This window comes from Leucoraja erinacea, chromosome 11 (assembly GCF_028641065.1).
Source record: "Leucoraja erinacea ecotype New England chromosome 11, Leri_hhj_1, whole genome shotgun sequence".
In the NCBI taxonomy this organism is placed as follows: Eukaryota; Metazoa; Chordata; class Chondrichthyes; order Rajiformes; family Rajidae; genus Leucoraja; species Leucoraja erinaceus.
The window spans coordinates 47,847,340-47,866,045 of NC_073387.1; the positions used below are offsets into that span (position 1 = coordinate 47,847,340).

Sequence of the window (18,706 nt, forward strand, 5' to 3'; positions counted from 1 at the left end):
GGCAACAACTCTATTGCTGCGTTAACGTGCTGACCTAAATTTCTTCATACATTGGGTGGGAAGTTCTATTATCAAGATACCAGGATCACTGCTGGTAGATTTGCAATGACACAGTTTGTTGATATGAAAAAAAGTGATAGAGTAACTCAGCGGGGCAGACAGCATCTCTTCTGGAGATCATGGATACGTGATGTTTCAGGTTGGAACACTTCCAAAGACATTTTTTTTGTAAACCAGCATCTATAGTTCTTTGTTTCTACATTTTATTTGGTAATATAATTCTGCTATAATCTGAATTTTAACATAAACTTTGAGGGCATCTTGAGTTCTTCTTCTTATCGAGTCCACACACAAGATTAGAAGTTGTTCAGGCACAGCTGAACACACTTCTCAGCATCTGCATACAATGGTGTCTGTCTTGTCGTTTCTTGTGCGTGGTGGTGGTGGAAAGATTGGTGGAAAGATTGGTGGAAACTGGGCCGCGACGTGAATGCTCTTTCCTTGACCCCCGTCTTGAGTTTAATGTCATGCGTTTTATGTGATACCCGTACAGATGGGTTTTCATATTTGCCATTTACGTAGCATTCAATGTCCTGTCCCCACTCTTTACATAACCTCGCTCTGTATTTCCTGATTCACTTTGTGAATGGTGCAATGTTCAAGACTCAGCGTTTACACATCAATCCTTGGTCAATGTGTTCTGACAAAAGTAAAAGGATCAGAAGGAAAACTTAAATGATATTTCAGGCAAAGAAATTAAAGGTTTTACGGAGATGAAAGATGAAAGCAAAACCTTGAAATTAACAGAAAACATTCGAACTGTTTTAAAAATGTTGAATAGCGAGCAAAATTTAAGCAGAAATAATTGAGGAAGTTTCCTTCTTGTGACGTGATAAAATTCATGATACAGGTCCGCTGCTGATTTTCCAGCAACTGGTGGTCCAGCTTTAATCCGAAAAAAATTACAAGAGCGCCCTTGAAATATTCCCCCCCCCCCCCCCCCCCCCCCCCACCTACTCTCTCCCGGAGTCCCCCCCGAAAATGTGACTCTCAGTCCGGGTGCGGTGGCCAACCTTGACCTCATCGGGACTTCTGCGTCAGATTGGCGGTCAAATTTTCTCCATGTGGTGGGACCTCTGGAACTCTGGCCCAGCCTGAGCTGGCAGATCAATTCCCATAGCCGACCTCCGAGGCCGACTTTGTGGGCGGGTATCTCGGCCCCCTCGCAGCCTAGGCGGACCATCCAACTCCTCTCGGAGACCGTGACCTCCGCTGACCCGGCAAAACGAATAATCCGACAAGCCTCTGGAACCAAGGGTGCTGGAAAATTAGTGGTGGACCTTTATTTGTTAAAGTGCATACGAAGGTGCAATCTGCATTTAGAATACCATTATGCTCACACTCACACTAGTTGTAGGATGACATCTCAGTATAGTTTTATCAAACTGAAAAAGCAAATGATTTATATATTAAATTTGAAATGCTCAAAATATAATTTGTATTTGAAAATGCATCAAAACAGTTGTGCACGATGATTAAAAGACTTAAAAGGTAATATTTTGTACTTTTATCAAGCCTTGGCCTGCTCTGTTCCACCATCACAGGATGTGGCTGCCAACTTAGTGGGACAATTAACACCCAGATGATGTGAATAAGGACTTTTGAAATTAGTCATAGAGTCATACAATGTGGAAACAAGCACTTCAGCCCGACTTGCCCACACCGACCAACATGTCCCATGTACCCTGGTCCCACATGCCTGCGTCTGGCCCATATCCCTCTAAACTTATCCTATCCATGTACCTGTCCAAATGTTTCTTAAATGTTGTGATAGTACCTGCCTCAACGACCTCCTCTGGCAGCTCGATCCATACACCCACCATCCTTTGTATAAACGAGTTGCCTCTCAGGTTCCTATTAAATCTTTCCCTTCTCACCTTAAGTACACCAAGGTGTATTCTGGTTCTCGATTCCCCTACTCTGGGTAAAATACTCTGTGCATCTACCCTATCTATTCCTTTCATAACCTTATACACCTCTATAAGATCACCCCTCATCCTCCTGCATTCCAAGGAATAGAGTCCCAGCCTGCCCAACTGCTCCCTATAGCTCAGGCCCTTGAGTCCTGGCAACATACTTGTCAATCCTCCCTGCACACTTTATTGTTTGGTAGGGTTAAAGATTGTGTTAACTCCGCCCTGTGTTTAGCTTGTGCTCAGGAAAATGGAGGTGCGTTTGAGAGGCTGTTCAGGTGGTTATTTAAACCCGTCGTAGTCCCTTGTGAATAGAAACTCAATCATCACAGCTGATGTTTCAATTCCCACTAGCGAGTGTTTAACAGAGCTTACTTCTGTCAGGTAGGATTTCAAAGCAACAAGATCAGTATGGGAGGCAGAGGAATTATTTGTGATAGAGGACCAACATATTCCATGACATTAGATTCATAGATTCATACATAACAGAAATGGGCCCTTCAGTCCAACTTGTCTTTGCCGGCCAAGAAGCCCCATCTAATGTAGTCCCACATGCCCGCACTGGGGCCACATCTCTCGAAACTTGGAGTGGGGTGGGAGAGAAATGGGGGGCAAGTCTAGGACCAGAGGACGTAGCATCAGAATTAAAGGACGTTCTTTCAGGAAGGAGATGATTTGGTTAATAAAAAAAAGGAAGGAGATGAGGAAGAACTTATTTAGTTGGAGGGTGGTGAATCTGTGGAATTCATTGCCACAGAAGGCTGTGGAGGCCAAGTCAATGGATATTTTTAAGGTGGAGATAGATTCTTGATTAGTACGGGTGTCAGGGGTTATGGGGAGAAGGCAGGAGAATGGGGTTAGGAGGGTGAGATAGATCAGCCATGATTGAATGGCGGAGTAAACCTGATGGGCCGAATGGCCTAATTCTGCTATCACTTATGAACTTATGAGTGTGGAATCCTGGTCATAGATGCATTGTAGAAAATGGTTACTTAATCTACCCAAGTCTGGTCTGCACTGCTAATACACTGCATCCTGCATTACACCCAGCCCATGGTTCACCCTGCCTTGTTGAGCAGTGGCCACTACACCACTGTCCACGGCCTTCCGCAGGATTCATTTTATCGCTTCTCCATCGGACCGTTTCAATTCGCCAGAATCCTAATGCCTCGTGGTGCACCTGCCTCCCTGTCACCCTCACCGGGGCCCAGGTCCACTGGGAAAAGTTGTGATCTTCACTTGCGCACGCTTCTGTTCCACCCTTACACAAAGGACAAGGAAGTGTTGGTGAAGTATCCGTACAAACACGGCAGAGTACTCGGGCTGCACGGTGGGCAACGATAGAGATGCTGCCCCGCAAGGTTTATTGGTTAATTGGTTTTGGTAAAATTGTACGTCTTCGGAGTGTGGGAGGAAGCCGGAGCACCGGGAGAAAACCCATGTGGTCACGGGAAGAATGCACAAACTCCGTACAGACAGCACCCGTACGCAGGGTCGAACCCAGGCCTCTAGATCTGTAAGGCAACAACTCTACCATTGCACCACTGTGCCACCAACCTCTATCCTTGCCTCCATTCACAGACCTAACAGCCCTTACAGAGGAGGCAAAGATTTGCATGGACCTCCTCCAACCATATTAATTGAATATTAGGGTTTGCTTTTAACCACTATGCAATTCATTAAAAAAACATTATCTAAAAAATCAATTAACAAATTTATTTACGAGGATGTTGCCAGGACTAGAGGGTGTGAGCTATAGGCAGAGGTTGACTAGGCTGGGCCACTATTCCTTGGCGTGTAGGAGGTTGGGGGGTGATCTTATAGAGTTGTATAAGATCATGAGAGGAATAGATCGGGTAGATGCACAATCTCTTGCCCAGAGTAGATGAATCGAGGACCAGAAGACATAGGTTTAAGGTGAAGGGGGAAAGATTTAATAGGAATCTGAGGGGTAACTTTTTCGCACAAAAGGTGGGGGGTGCATGGAACAAGCTACCAGAGTTGGTAGTTGAGGCAGGGACATTCCCAACATTTAAGAAACAGTTAGACAGGTACACGAATAGGACAGGTTTGGAGGGATATGGCCCAATTGCAGGCAGGTGGGACTAATGCAGCTGGGACATGTTAGCAGGTGCGGGCAAGTTGGGCTAAAGGGCCTGTTTCCATGCTATATCATTATATGACTATAACTCTATTTCCTATTTTCCATCTCTTTTCCTTCCTTCCCTGACAACAAAATATACTATTGCAATACCCTGTACCATGATTTGAATCATTCCTGAACTACTATCTTTGTCTTTGGTGACCCTCGGACTATCCTTGATCGGATTTTACTGGCTTTACCTTGCACTAAACGTTATTGCCTTATCATGTATATATACATTGTAAATGGCTCGATTGTAATCATGTATCGTCTTTCCGCTGACTGGACAGCATGCAAGCTTTTCACTGTACCTCGGTACACCTGACAATAAACTAAACTATTCTAGAGAGAGGAAAGGTTTCTGGGATGCTCAGAAGATGAAAGCTGTCAGCATTTTTCTTCAAACAAGTGGTGCTTTAACAGTCTGATAGATCGTGGATAAACAACGTCACGTTATAGAATCTGGAATCCGGTCTGACACATAATTTATAATCTGTAATTGTCAGAAAAATCCATAAGCAGAAAGCAAGACAGGACCTTGATTTAAATTGTAATTAGTTTCATAAATTGATTCTGCAAGTAATCTTAATTTTACTGAGCTGCATACTCACTACCCCTCTTCTGACAAGGTGAATTAAAAATAAAATAATGACATTCAGGATCATCTCTGCCTTAAAAGAAAACTGATGCTAATGTCTGATCCTAGTGCCAAGTATGTGCTAAAATGGGTCTCATGGATTATTTATGATTTTGAGCCGTGCAAAAACAACAAATAATGGGCCATTATGTAATGTTTCGTTATTTATACTGTACTTAATGCTAGCTATGACTCACTTGCAGTGATCTCACCTCATCCTGCTGTTTGTGGGATCTTGCTGTGTACAAATTGGCTGCTGCCGTTCCCTTACGTTGCAAAATGATTCCTCTTGTGGACGGGCGAGGATATTTCCACTCGTGGGAGAGTCTAGGACCAGAGGCCGTAGCCTCAGAATAAAAGGACGTGCCTTTAGAAAGGAGATGAGGAGGAATTCCTGTCGTCCGAGGGTGGTGAATCTGTGGAATTTCGTGGAGACCAAGTCAATGGATATTTGTAAAGCCGAGATTGACCAATTCTTGATTAGTATGGGTGTCAGAGGTTATGAGGAGAAGGCAGGAGAATGGAGTTGCGAGGGAAAGATAAATCAGCCATGATTGAATGGGTGCATAGACTTGGTACGCCAAACGGCCCAATTCTGCTCCTAGAATTTATGAACATGAACTTCAAACGCAATGAATTGCTTCTTAGACACTGTGGGATGCCCCTAGGTTGTCACAGTTACGTTTTAGCCCCGTTTTGGTTATATTAAAGTATATTTTCAGACAGATCTTGCCACGGGCTACTCAGGTTATGACGATAAACTGATCATTTTCATCGTGGAACTGGTTAGGAGTAACATATGACATAGGTACTGATGGTGTTGAAGCCAGAATACTCTCTGACAGAGCCTGTAATCTAATCTTGAGTCAATCTAATCTCAGTTCAGTCTGAAGAAGGGTCTCGATCTGAAATATCACCCATTCCTTCTCTCCAGAAATGCTGCCTGTCCCGCTGAGTTTCTCCAGCATTTTGTGTCTCCCCCCTCATTTCTCCACATCGGCCAATTTGCCTCAATTACAGAAAGTGGAGATGAGAGCCTTTTCCCTTTGGGAAGAGATTGTATTTATTCTGTATTGGATTCTTTGGAACTGTAGGAATTTTCATTTGTTTACTGTAGCATCTTTAAAACTTTGTGATGGATATCTGTAGATGTTTCACACTAGCTCGTTTAAAACATTTATTTTTATCGCGGGTCAGTGGCGTAACAGTAGATTTGCTGCCTTACAGCGCCCACAGCGCCAGAGACGCGGGTTCGATCCCGACTAGGGGTGCTGTCTGTACAGTGTTTGTACGTTCTACCCGTGGCCTGCGTGAATTTTCTCCGAGACCTTCGGTTTCCTCCCACCCTCCAAAGACGTACAGATTTGTCGGTTAATTGGCTTGGTATAAATGTTAATTTCCATAGTGGATGTAGGATCGTGTTAGTGGGCGGGGATCACAGGTCGGAGTGGACTTGGTCAAAACTAAAACGAAACACTTAAAATCTGTAATAATCACAAATTAGATCTCAGTTTCATCTCTGTCTGCATAATGTGAATGGGATAAGTGGGTTGTTAACTTGGAGGGAAAGTCCTTACCACATTTAGAATATTGTGTTCAGTTCTGGGCACCGTGTCATAGGAAAGATGTTACCAAGCTGGAAAGGGTGCAGAGAAGATTTATGAGAATGTTGCCAGGACTAGAGGATGTGAGCTATAGGGAAAGGTTGAGAAGGCTGGTACTTAATAGAGGAGTATAACATCATGAAAGGAATAGATCGGGTAGTTGAACAGAGTCTCTTGCGCAAGTAGGTGTATCGAGAACCAGAGGATATGGGTTTAAGGTGAAGGGGAAATTATTTAATAGGAATCTGAGGGGTAACTTTTTCGAACAAAGGGTGGTGGGTGTATGGAACAAGTTGCCTGAGGAGGTAGTTGAGGCAGGGACTATCCCAACATTTAAGAAACAGTTAGACAGGTACATGGATTAGACAGGTTTGGAGGGATATGGACCAAATGCTGTCAGGTGGGACTAGTGTAGCTGAGACACGTTGGCCGGTGTGGGCAAGTTGGGCCGAAGGGCCTGTTTCCACACTATCACTCTATGACTATGACTCTATGACATTGTGTTTTTAAAGTGCCTCTGCCACTCTTTTTAAATCAGAAGTCGATGGCAATTGCCCAGATGTTCAACACTGTTAGGCAGTGGCTGTGTTTGTACACCATGAAGAGTGAAGAGAGAGGCAAGAAAGATGAAGAGGAACTTCTTTAGTCAGAGTGTGGTGAATCTGTGGAATTCATTGCCACGGACAGCTGTGGAGGCCAAGTCAATGGGCATTTTTAAAGTACAGATTGATTATTGGTTATTGATTAATAAGGGTGTTAAACCATACAGGGAGATTGGGGTTGAAAAGGGAAAATGGATCAGCCATGATTGAATTGCAGAGGAGACTTGATGGGCAGAATGGCATAATTCTGCTACATCTTCTGGTCTCAAATAAATCAGGAATCCAGCCTTATGTAAGCCAACTGTTAGAAACCATTGAAGTGTCTAAGTAAACCGTCTTCATTAATCTGTTCCAGAAAAACAGCAAAGCTGGAGAAGACTATAAATGCCATGATCCTTAGAATGAAAAATAAAATATGGGCTCTTAGAGCATCTTACACACACTATGAATAACTTGTTTATACATTTATTGTTTTCAAGATTCCAATCATTTCAGAATGCATTTTTGTTTCTGAGAAGCAAACATCAGAGCCAATTCAAGATTATTCTCTTATTTTTGCTTACAATTGTCGTTTCAGTGGTTGATAAATAATATTAATGTTTCATCTGTCAGCTTTGGAAATGCAGCATGGATGTCGAGAGATGAGTTTAAAATAAGGATAAATAATGATGTCCGTGTGTGCTGTAACTCTCCCAGGAATGCATAGTGTCGGGAATGTGCAGGCAAGAGGCGAAGGCAGTGGTAACTAACAAGATCTTATGTCAATGGTAATGATGTACATTATTACACGTCTCTAAATAGGCAACTCAATGTCAGGGACAAATGATACAGCATCGAGCATCCTGCCTTGTGGGTATCATAACGAAGCTTTGGACCTGTCACGGCACAAACCAATGCTCGCAGGCAATCTACGTGTATCCTCCAGAGAAGCTAGCAGTTGGCAATCACAAACAAAAAACACATCTAACTAAACAGCATGCAGATACCTCCCTCCGTTCCACTTTGTGTTGATTGAAAATTCCGCCTGGATTACAGGGGTACGAGCCGCAAGGAGAGGTTGGGAAAATTGGATTGTTTTCTCTGGAGCATTAGAGGCTGGGGAGGGAGAAGATTGTAAAATTATGAGAGGCATACAGTAGATAAAGTAGACAGTCCAAAACTTTTTTCCCCAGGGCGGAAATATCAGAGATTAGAGGGCATAACTCCAAGGTGAGAGGGGCAAAGTTCAAAGTGCGGAGAGGTTATTTATACGGTGAATGGTGGGTGCCTTGAATGCGTTGCATGGGGTGGTGGTGGAGGCAGATACGATAGTATCACTTAAGAGGTTTTTAGATAGGCACATGTATGTGCCAGGAAATGGAGGCATATCAGTGCCGTTCAGATCAGTTCAACTCAGTTCCATTCAGTTTCGTTTATTGTCACGTGTACCGAGGTACAGTGAAAAGCTTCTGTTCCGCGCTAACCAGTCAGTGGAAAGAAAATACATGATTACAATCGAGCCATCCACGGTGTACAGGTACATACAGTACATGATAAGGGAATAACGTTTAGTGCGAGGTAAAGCCAGTAGAGTCCGATCAAAGATAGTCCGAGGGTCCCCGATGAGTTAGATGGTAGTTCAGGACTGCTCTCTGGTTAGGGTAGGATGGTTCAGTTGCCTGCTGACTGTCGGGCCCAGAGGTGGGGTCGTGGGTCGTTAGCTCTGGGGGAAGGATATGGATCATGTGCAGGCCGAGGAGATTCGTTTAACCTGACATCATGTCCAGCATCTGCAGTTCCTTCTTAAACATCATGTCCAGCATGAACATGATGGGCGGAAGAGCCTGTTCCTCCACTCTACTGTTCTACGTTCTACGTTTTACGTTCTGTCAGTATCCGGATTCCTTTCTTACAGCCTCTTGATTCTATCTTGTGATTCTCACTGCACTTCAATCTCTTTCCCTCATCTCACAGTGCCGGCCATACTTGATCCGTCTAATCCTCACAGTTCCTGATTTTCTCCTGTCACTGTGATCGCCTCTATGGCCACAAATTTTCCTAAATCTCAGAATCCAGAGAATACGTCCTCAAAAGAATCGCCACCTGCAGTTCAGTTCAGTTTAGTTCAGCTTCATTCAGTTCAGTTTAGTTTAGTTTAGTTTATTCTTGTCACACATACCGAGGTACAGCGAAAAGCACTTTTGGTGTGCGCTGTCCAGTCAGCAGAAAGACTATACATAATTACAATCATGGTGCATAGATGCAGGATAAAGGGGATAACGCTTAGTGCAAGGTAAACTCCAGTCGACTCCGATTAAAGATAGTCCGAGGGTCTCCAAAGAGGTGGATGGTAGCTGATGACCATTCTCTAGCTATTGATATGATGTTTCTGTTGCTTAGTAACATTTGGGAAGAAATTGGAGGCATTCTGGAGGTATTCAGTGTTGAACCACGACATGTCAGCCTGAAACAGCTGGCAGAATGTTCATTTGTAAAACTAACGATGAAGTGAATAGCATCAAATACAAATGACCCTGAGGCTGTGGCTACCTAGTCTACTTCTACAGCATGGAAACAGGCCCTTTGGCCCACCGAGTCTACACTCACCATCGATCACCTGTTCACACTAGTTTTATATTATCCCGTTTATACGTCTGCTCCCTACCCACTAGACACCAATCGACCTACAAACCTGCATGATCTTTGGGATGTGGGAGGAAATTGGAGATCCGGGGGAAACCGCAGGGAGAAAGTGCAAACACCACACAGACAGCACCCGAGGTCAGGATCGAACTCGGGTCTCTGCTTGCATGGCAGCAACTCGACCAGAAGTTCACCCTTGCATAATTCATGCACCACTAGCTAAAAATTCAAGATATAGAATAAAATTTGTTCTCATAGAATTTATACGGTTAATCTTTCTTCAACTCGCATTTCTTGGTGTAATGCATTGATGATGCGGCTTCATGTCATGGGAGATTGCAAGATATATGAAATAAATTGAATTGCAACATTTTAATTAACATTATGTACCTTCATTTACTACTGCATTTCCTGCAGCATTGCTCCAGGGTTTGTATGAATTACATTTTTTTACTCTGTTCTTTAGTTTAGTTTAGAGATACAGTGTTGAAACAGACCCTTCGGCCCACCGAGCGCATGCCGACCGCACACTAGGGACAATTCGCAATTTTACCAAGCCAATTAGCCTACAAACCAAAACGTCTTTGGAGAGTGGCTTTTGTAAAGTTTTCAATGTGTGTTGGATAGAACTAGTATACGGGTGGTGTCAACGCAGTCTCGATGGGCCTAAGGGCCTGTTTGCATGCGATAGGTTTTTGGTGAAGTGTAGATGTAAGGAACTACAGATGGTGGTTGATGATAAACGAGACAAAGGCTGGAGTAACTCAGAGGGACAGGCAGCATCTCTGGAGAAGATGGATAGGCAACGTTTTGGGTCAGGACCCTTCTTCAGACTTGGACCAGAAACATTACCTATCCATGTTCTCCAGAGATGCTGCCTGACCCGCTGACTACTGCAACACTTTGTGACTTTTCTTGGTGTGTTTGATTGGTTCTGTATAATGTGGCTGAAAACAATCAAATAATGAATCAAAAATTAAAGAGATATGAATAAACATTCATAAATCCTGGCACATGCATTGATTAAATCTAGATTCACTATCTCCATGGCAAAACAAGGCGGTGTACTTATGGAATTACATGGACAATTAGCTGGTAATAGAAGTTAAACAATAGATTTACTGGGAGTCAAATGGACACATTTTTCTTCATGTAATTCGGATGACTTTGCTCTTATCCTGTTTCGGCTGAAACTGTGCCATTAATACCTAATTGCCGGGGCACTTTTAATGGAATTGCATATCAGTCATGAAGCAACATTAGTTGCAGATATTAAACAAAACAACATGCTGGCAGCACGGTGGAGCAGCGGTAGAGTTGCTGCCTCACAGCGCCAGAGACCTGGGTTCGATCCCGACTACAGGAGGTGTCTGTACGGAGTTTGTACGTTCTCCCCTGTGTCCGCGTGCTTTCTCCGAGATCTTTGGTTTCCTCCCACACTCCAAAGACGTACAGGCTTGGTATAAAGGAAAACTGTCCCTAGTGTACGTAGGATAGCGTTTATGTGCGGGGATCACTGGTCGTTGTGGACTCGCTGGGCCAATGAGCCGGTTTCGGCTCTGTACCTCTAAACTAAACTAAACTTAGCGGGTCAGGCATCATTTGTGCAGGGAAATGGATAGATGACGTCATGGGTTGGGATCCTTCTTCAGACTGATGTAGTGGGGGGGGGGGGGGGGGGGGGGGGGGGGGGAGCTCTCTAACTCACTTAACCAGAGTGTGCTGAATCTGTGGAATTCATTGCCACAGAAGGTTGCGGTGGTTAAATCAATGGATATTTTTAAGGTGGAGATTTATAAATGCTTGGTTAGTATGGGTGTCAGGGGTTAATGGGAGAAGGCAGGACAGTGGGATTGAGAGGGTCGGATGGTCTAATTCTGCTCCTATCACTTGAGAACTTGTGAACATTGGTGAGGCCGCACTTATAGTATTGTGCTCAGTTTTGGTCACTCTGCAAGGGAACGATGCCATTGAAATGGAAAGGGAGCTGAGAAGATTTACACGGATGTTGCCAGGATCTTTGCGTTTAAACCAGCATCTGCAGCTCCTACTTACACGACCTGCAAACCTGTACGTCTTTGGAGTTTGGGAGGAAACCGAAAATCTCCGAGAAAACCTACGCGGTCATGGGGAGAAGGTACAAATTCCGTACAGACAGCACTTGTAGTCAGGATTGAATCTGGATCTCTGGTACTGTAAGTGCTATAAAGGCAGCAACTCTACCGCTGCGCCACTGTGCCACCCCTTTGCATGAAGGGCCTGTGATACACGCTCCTACACTCACACTCGCATGCATTTTATGAATCTAAATAAATTACTCCGATATGGAACAAGCTGGCATGGAATCTATGTGAAGCTTCATTTTACACTTGTTAAGAAATGCTAGCCTGTTACTTTTTTACTTTGTTGAAATATTAATGATTTCTGACTTTGGATGATCATTATCAAAGCAAAATAATTCTGGGCTACTTTTATTATGTATTATTTTCTTGTCCAATTTTTCTGGCCCTTAAAAGACTTTGAAATCGCAATGATATAATGTGATTTAAGGTGATGCTTGACATTCCAAAGTTTCATGAGCATTGCTTTGTCAAGGATAATTTGCATTTATACTGAGATTTTTGATCCTTTTTGTCCATTCAGCAAACTTGTCTGAACCAAGTCAATGCCACCTGTGAGTCACGCTGCAATTATAGTCAATTTTGTTGCATGCTAACCAGTCGGCGGAAAGACAAAACACGATTACAATCGAGCCATTCACAGTGTACAGATACATCACAAGGGAATAACGTTTAGTGCAAGGTTATGCCAGTAAAGTCTGATCAAAGATAGTCCAATAGTAACTCCTCACTGCTCTCTGGTTGTGGTAGGATGGTTCAGTTGCCATGATAACAGCTGGGAAGAAACTGTCCGAAACAGCAACACTAAAACTCTGGTACAAGATTTTACGCCTGGCATTAGTTTAGTTAACTTTAGAGATCCAGCGCAGAAACAGGCCCTTCGGCCCACCGAGTCTACGATTCCCGCGCACACTAGGGGCAATTTGCAATTATACCAAGCCAATTGACAGCATGGTCCTTGCTGATAAGAAACATAGAAACATAGAAAAATAGGTGCAGGAGTAGGCCATTCACCCCCTTCGAGTACCCCGTTCTTGCTTTTCCCCCATATCCCTGGATTCCTTTAGCCCTAAGAGCTAAACCTAACTCTCTCGAAAACATCAAGTGAATTGGCCTCCACTGCCTTCTGTGACAGAGAATTCCACAGATTCACAACTCTCTGGGTGAAGAGGTTTTTCCTCATCTCAGCCCTAAATGGCTTACCCCTTATTCTTAAACTGTGACCCCTGGTTCTGGCCTCCCCCAACATCGGGAACATTTTTCCTGCATCTACCCTGTCCAATTTTATATGTTTCGATAAGATCCCCTCCCATCCTTCTAAATTCCAGTGAACACAAGCCCAGTCGACCCATTGTTTCATTAACTGTTTAATGCTCGAATGCCCACCTCTATCAAAGAGCCATAATCGCTGACACGGAAAATGTGTTTGTCTGCTTTCCTCGTACGGCAATGGAAAAGAAGTACCAGTGTGCAGTCTCTGAAAGATAGAACATTTTCTATTCCTGTAACACAGCATTGTCCCTAGTGGACCCTCCATCTCCGGCTTAATGACCTGCTTGTCAATTTTATACCGATTTCATAACCCTATGCCCCATCATTATCATTATGTGCGTGGCTTTCTATGAGAGCAAGACTCGCAATGGTTCAATAAGATGAGATCACTTTGGGAAAAAAAAAAATCAGACAATTACACAAATTCATAGAAAGATCGATGTTCATTTGTTTAGATTTATTTTAATGAGGGACAAAGGAGTCGAGGGGAATTGAATATAGTGGTAATACCGGCAGTGTTTTTGTGGATAAAAATGTTTCAGTCTTTTGACTGTGTTGTTTTTGTCAAGAAAATACTTAAATATTAACTACAATTTTTGTCCATCAAGGGTGCAATGTCTTGTACGGCACAGTTTGAATGTAGCAGATAATAATTCATAATGATGATCATGGAACTATGTTGAAATTGATTGCAGCTGGGATTTGCTTTTTGCTGCAATTTCCAGACTGAGATCATTTGCCAAATTATTTAAATGGATCATTTTAAGGTGCAGTGGTACAGTTGCTGCCTTACCAGCTCTAGAGACCCAGATTCATTCCTGACCACGGGCGCTGTCTGTGCGGAGTTTGTACGTTATCCCCGTGACCTGCGTGGGTTTTCTCCCTGTGCTCCAGTTTCCTTTCACGTTCCAAAGATGTGCAGTGTGTAGGCTAATTGAGTTCTGTGATGTAGAATAGATGTCGTGTGCGGTGATCACTGGTCGGCATGGACTCGGTGGGCCAAAGGGCCTTTTACTTTACAGCATATACAGTAATCCTCTAACATTTTTTCCACCTTCAACAGGATTACACTCCCGGCCACATCTTCCCATATCCACCCCTTTCTGCTTTCCACATAGACCATTCCCTCTGAAACTCCCTGGTCAACTCGTCCCTTCCCACCCAAACCACTCTCTCCCCAGGTACTTTCCCCTGCAACAGCAGGAGATGCAACACCTGTTCCTTTACTCCCCCCTCGACTCCATCCATGGACCCAAACAGCCTTTCCAGGTGAGGCAGAGATTCACTTGCACCTCCTCCAACTTCATATATTGTATCCGCTCTTCTAGGTATCAACGTCTGTACATCGGCGAGACCAAGCGCAGGCTTGGCGATCACTTTGCTGAACACCGCCGCGCAGTCTGTCTTAACCTACCTGATCTCCCAGTGGCTCAGCACTTCAACTCCCCCTCCCATTCCCAATCTGACCTTTCCGTCCTGGAACTCCTCCATTGTCAGAGTGAGGCCCAGCGCAAATTGCAGGAACAGCACCTTATATTTCACTTGGGTAGTTTACACCCCAGCGGTATGAGCATTGACTTCTCTAACTTCAGATTGCCCTTGTTTTCCCTCTCTCTATCCCCACCCCCTTCCCAGTTCTCCCATAAGTCTTACTGTCTTCGACTACATTCTATACTTGTCCCACCCACTCCCCTGACATCAGCCTGAGGAAGGGTCTCGACCCAAAACGTCACCCATTCCTTCTCTCCAGAGATGCTGCCTGACCCGCTGAGTTACTCCTGGATTTTGTGTAGGCCTTTTAGTTTGGTTTACTTTACTTTGGAGATACAGCACTGGGATCTGAACATCTTCGGAGTGTGGGAGGAAACCAGAAACCAGAGCAACCAGGGAGATCATGCAAACCCCATACAAACAGCACCTGTAGTCAGGATCGAACCTGGGTCCCTGGCGTTGCAAGGCACCAACTCTACTGCTGCGCCACCGTGCCACGTGGACGTGTTTCAACGTTGTATCTCTAAACAAAAGTACGATTCTCTCTCCAAAGAGGATAGACGCAGGTTATTTCAGGAATTTATCTTTCCACAGCTTAATAAAACAAGATTATATACGTGATTTTATATTCTTTGCGACAAACTAAAATGTATATCGTTTGCTGACAGAAACTGTCTAATTATTTTCCTTCTCGCATTTTGGATTATTTTATTCATTCCTCTTCTCTGTGAGCTGTTTGGCTTGGATTTTCCACTGGATATATACCATCTCCCACGCAAAATGCCAAGGGATTGGAACGGAAACTCCCTCAGGAACCCCTTCCTTTCCCAGCTCAGCTATTACTGACAGTTCCTACCTAAATGAACATGGAGTGGGCCAATTATAAATCAAGCAAATAATAGAAGCACGTCAGATGATCTATGTTCAATCGTGTATAACTTAGTGACAGAGTGGGTGCCTGTGTGTCCTTGGCCTCCAGAATTGCTATGGGGGATTTGGAGGAGAAATTAAACAAACTTAGTTCCAACCGCATGAAGCCACAGATGCTGAATCTGTGGCAAAATATGGAGAGCAGCTGGATGAGCTCAGCAGGTCAGGCAGCATCTGTGGAGGTAAATAGACAGCCACCGTCTTGTGTTGAGAACCTTTGTCTAGATTGCTCAATCCATCTAGAACATAGAACACAGAACACCGGACGGCACGGTGGCACAGTGGTAGAGTTGCTGCCTTACAGCGCCAGAGACTCGGTTTGACCCTGACTATGGGTGCTGTCTGTGCAGAGTTTGTACGTTCTCCCCGTGACCACGTGGGTTTTCCCTGGGTGCTCCGATTTTCTCCCATCTTCTTCTTCTTGCGTATGGCGTGCAGGACAACTTGTTCTATTTGATCTTATTTGATCGTGCACTTGTTGAAACAGGGCGGACCACGTGAAGGTTGCAATCTCCCACCCCTTTTCTCCCATGCAGGTTTGTAGGTTGATTGGCTTCTGTAAAAATTGTAAATTGTCCCTAGTGGGTAGGATAGTATTATTGTTGGCGTGGATTTGGTGGGCCGAAGGGCGTGTTTCCGCGCTGTACCTCTAAACTAAATGAAACATTGAATGGTGCAACACAGGAACAGTCCCTTTGGCCCACAATGTCCATGCTGAACATATCAGGTTGAATTAATATCCTCTGCCAGCACTTGTTTTACATACCCCTTCATTCTCTTCATGGCCAATAAAGCTATTAAAGTATCTGCTTCCACCATCACCACTGGCAGCATCTTCTAGGCACCCATCACTTGCCCCACACATCTCCTTTCAAATTTGCCCCTTTCATCTTAAAACGCTGCCCTCTAGGGTCTGACATCTCCACCTTGAAAACAATTCTGAATGCCTACCTTCTCTCTGCCTCTCAGAATTTTGTATAAACATAGAAAATAGGTGCAGGAGTTGGCCATTCAGCCCTACGAGCCAGCACTGCCACTCAATATGATCATGGTTGATCATCCAAAATCAGTACCTCGTTCCTGCTTTCTCCCCATATCCCTTGATTGCTTTAGCCCTAAGAGCTAAACCTAACTCTCTCTGGATTACATCCCTTTCATCAGGTCTCCCTTCAGCAAAAGAGAAAACAATCCGTTTGCCTCCAAGTTCCTCTCCTTAAAGCTAAAGAAGACATGTTGCCCATCCATGTTCTCTAGAGATGCTGTCCGATCTGCTAAGCACTTTGTGTGTTTTTTGCACAAGATTCCAGCACCATCAATTCCCTGTATAAGATACGATACGATACAATAGAACTTTCCCCAGAAGGGAAATTGATCTGCCAACAGTCATATAACACTAAAATACATGAAACATGAAATTAAAGTGACGAGTGGAAAGGATTGGGGAGGGGGGGAGGCAAGACAGTCTACCCCACAACAGAAGGGGGAGGAGTTGTACAGTTAGATAGCCACAAGGAAGGAGGATCCCCTGCGACGTTCTGTCCCCTGCAATAAGAAATCGGGAAAAACTCTGGAAAATGTTGCTCCGAAGTTTAAAGAGTTAAATGATTACATGACTTAGTTTCATGACATATCCGATGTAGAGATCAATAAAGCTAATGGCAGGTTCCTGATCCACAACGGAAAATTATGCTACATATTTTATTTATTTGCCAGCTGTATTCTCTTGGTGAATGCTTATGTTAGAAAATCCCTTCTATTATGCATTGTTCATTGACTTCTCCATCGCTGTTTTTAATACAATTACTTAATTGGCTAGCTGGGCCACAATTGACAGTGAGACATGGCAGGTTTCACCATTGTCTCTCTCCTCTTGAGAAAAGAAATCTCCATTTCAGGGAAGCTAACTGTGCTATCCTGGGGCTTCGATAACCCATTCATTGCATCTACCCAATGAATGGAAAAATGGTGAGTTTCCACTGCCAAAGCTGGCTGCCGAAGCAAAAACAGCAGTGTGCAGCTTGTTCAAACCTTGATTAACTGTTTCAGTTCCTCTTGTTTTGTGGACAGTCTTTTTTCGATTAGTTTATTATAGAGATACAGCGCGGAAACAGGCCCTTCGGCCCATCCAGTCCGTACCGTCCAGCGATTCTCGCACATTATACCTACCTTATTACACACACACCAGGGACAATTTTACATTTATACATTCATATCAAGCCAATTAACCTACAAACCTGGGGTGGAACATCGCAACCTTCACATGGTCCGCCCTGTTTTGACAAATGCAATCAACCTGGCATGCACAATCAAATAAGTTCAAATAGAACAAGTTGTCTTACAACTTTAGGCTGTGCATGCCATACGCAAGAAGAAGAAGAATCTGTACGTCTTTGGTGTGTGGGAGGAAACTGGAGGTCTCGGAGAAAACCCACGCAGGTCACAGGTAGAACGCACAAACTCTGTACAGACAGCACCCGTAGTCAGGATTGAACCTGGGTCTCAGGTGCTGTAAGACAGCAACTCTACCGCTGCACCACCGTGCAGGGTCTTTCAGCACTTTGGAAATGTAAGAGGAAAGTGTACAGTAAATTGCAGGAATATTCATTACTTTTTGGTTTTAGTTTAGAGACACAGCATAGAAACAGGCCCTTTGGCCCAACCATCGACCCATTCACACTAATTCTATGTCACTCCTACTCACTAGGGGGCAATAGTTACGGAGGCTAATTAACCTACAGACCCGCATCTCTTTGGGACGTGGGATGAAACCGGAGCACCCGGAGGAAACCCAGGTGGTCACTGGGAGAACATGTAGACTTCACACAGACAGCATTCCAGATGGATGAGAGATTTGTTTTCTTTTCACACACAACCTTCAACCTTATTGTTTTGTGTCTCTCCAGGGAGTTTCTGCAAAGTATGAAGCCTTACGTGGAGGGTAGATGATGGAGTAGTAGTCAGTATTTAGACAAGAGGCTCCTACCATTGTCGATTCTCTTTGTATAATACAGATGATACTTGGCATAATAGACCATTGTGGTGGGGGAGGAATGGTGTCCGTTATTGTCCGGGGGGATTAATTGGGGGAAGGTTGGCTGCAACCTTCCCCCCCATCAACGAGCTGCACACTGCAAGGGCCAGGAAGCGAGTGGGTAAGATCATCTCTGACCCCTCTGACCCTGCCCACAAACTCTTTGAAACACTTCCCTCTGGAAGGCGACTCCGGACTATCAAAGCTGCCACAGCCAGGCATAAAAACAGCTTATTCCCCCACAAGCAATAGCTCTACTCAACAGCCAAAAGTTTGTGGTC

The 18,706-nt window shown here is 44.2% G+C and overlaps 1 protein-coding gene across 1 annotated transcript in view; it reads left to right on the forward strand.

The window, feature by feature from the left end:
- LOC129701774 (BTB/POZ domain-containing protein KCTD16-like) overlaps nt 1-18,706 on the forward strand; it is a 192,453-nt gene that overhangs the window by 109,167 nt on the left and 64,580 nt on the right. The window lies entirely within an intron of this gene.